The sequence below is a fragment of the Malurus melanocephalus genome, unplaced genomic scaffold, assembly GCF_030028575.1.
Source record: "Malurus melanocephalus ecotype Western Australia unplaced genomic scaffold, MMel_1.1 scaffold_13, whole genome shotgun sequence".
NCBI classification, from domain to species: Eukaryota; Metazoa; Chordata; class Aves; order Passeriformes; family Maluridae; genus Malurus; species Malurus melanocephalus.
Genome location: NW_026623245.1, coordinates 78,807 through 80,314, shown reverse-complemented (window position 1 = coordinate 80,314; position 1,508 = coordinate 78,807).

The following is a 1,508-nucleotide window of genomic DNA, read 5'->3' as shown; positions in this document are numbered from 1 at the left end:
AGCCTTCTGCCTACACATTGATCTCTGACCCACACCAGTATGATGAGAAATACAGCCCAGCCATTCAGGGCTTGGAAAAAACTGCTGTTCTGCAGGCTTACTGTATATATAGAAAACCATGCCAAGCTTATGTCACAAGCTTATGGATTGAGGGGAGGAGTCTCAGTCAGGGATCAATAAGAAACACAAACCATGAAACTTCACACCATATCTCAGATTCTTCAAAGGATGGCAAAGGCTTTTCCAGTGATTTTTTTCCAGTTCTTAGAGCTCAGTTCTGCTCCAGTTTGGCAGGCCTGGCTGTGTCCTAACCTGCCTCTTGTTTATTGCCTTTTCTGCTCTTGTTTTCCTACCTCACTGGTCTCAAATATTTGGGGGGGGGAAGACAGTGGTGTCTCTCCCCTTCTCCGTAAGGGTAACCAAAGCCTCTGATAGCTCTGCCAAACCAGACACTGCAAAACTGGACTTCAGTTCCAGCTTCTGAATAAACAGCTCCCAGTGGACTGAAAAGTGAGTCATGATRCAGCTCGTGATAAATACGTTTTAATGTCCCAGTTCTGTGTGGTATTTGTGCAGGTGGAGCCATTGTCACGGGCCCTGGAGACAGCTTGTAAAACCTGCCACTGCTATCACAACTGGCAAGCAGGATTGCTTCAGCTCATGCCAGAGAAGTTTCACACCTCTGTCAAAAGGCAGCTGTAGATTGTGTGGATGCTACAGCAACTGGAGCTGCTCAGCAGGGCCATCCAGGGCTCTGAGGCTTGAAGATAAACGGGAACTTTCATGGAAGCTGTGGATTAATATAAGTATCACCTTGGAAATGAGATGGCATTCCTTCCTCTTGCCTCCTCAAAGCTAGGTAAGCATCCACCTCTCATGCTAGTGGTCTCGATTTTGGAATCGCTTATACCCCCTTTAAGTAGATTTTGCCACGGTGGTGTGCCTTTGAACATGTTCGTAACCAGGCTTGAGACAGCAGCTGCCTCCTCACTGTGGTCACTGGCATTCTTCATGGGCACCGCTGGCACCTGCCGGAATGGAAGGGAAATGTTCCTCTCATTGTTTTCTTATTGAAACAATTTGCACCGAAACACATCCTGGAATGAGATGTGGAAGATGCACAGCCTAATAGCACCGATGCTGTGAATGATCTTGACCAGTTCGTGCGCCCACGTCGGAGAACTGCGCCCATCCCACGGCTCCTGGTGACTTGGAGAGGTGTATTGGGCTACTCCACCCCACGAGGAGGTGTCGGTGTGCTGAGGCTCGGAGCCCGCCCAGCCCCGTACCCCGCCCCGCTCCGCACCCGCGCTGTCCCCGGTGCCCTCAGGGGCTCTGCCCGGCCCGGTCGGGGGGGGCTCTGCCCGGCGCCCTGCGGGCCTCTGCCCGCTGCCCTCAGGGGCTCTGCCCGGCCCGGTCGGGGGCGGAGCGCGGCCCGGGAGCGGCGCATGCGCAGGCGGGGGGCCCGGGGCAGCGGCGCGGGGGCAGCGGAGCGGCAGCGCAGAGCC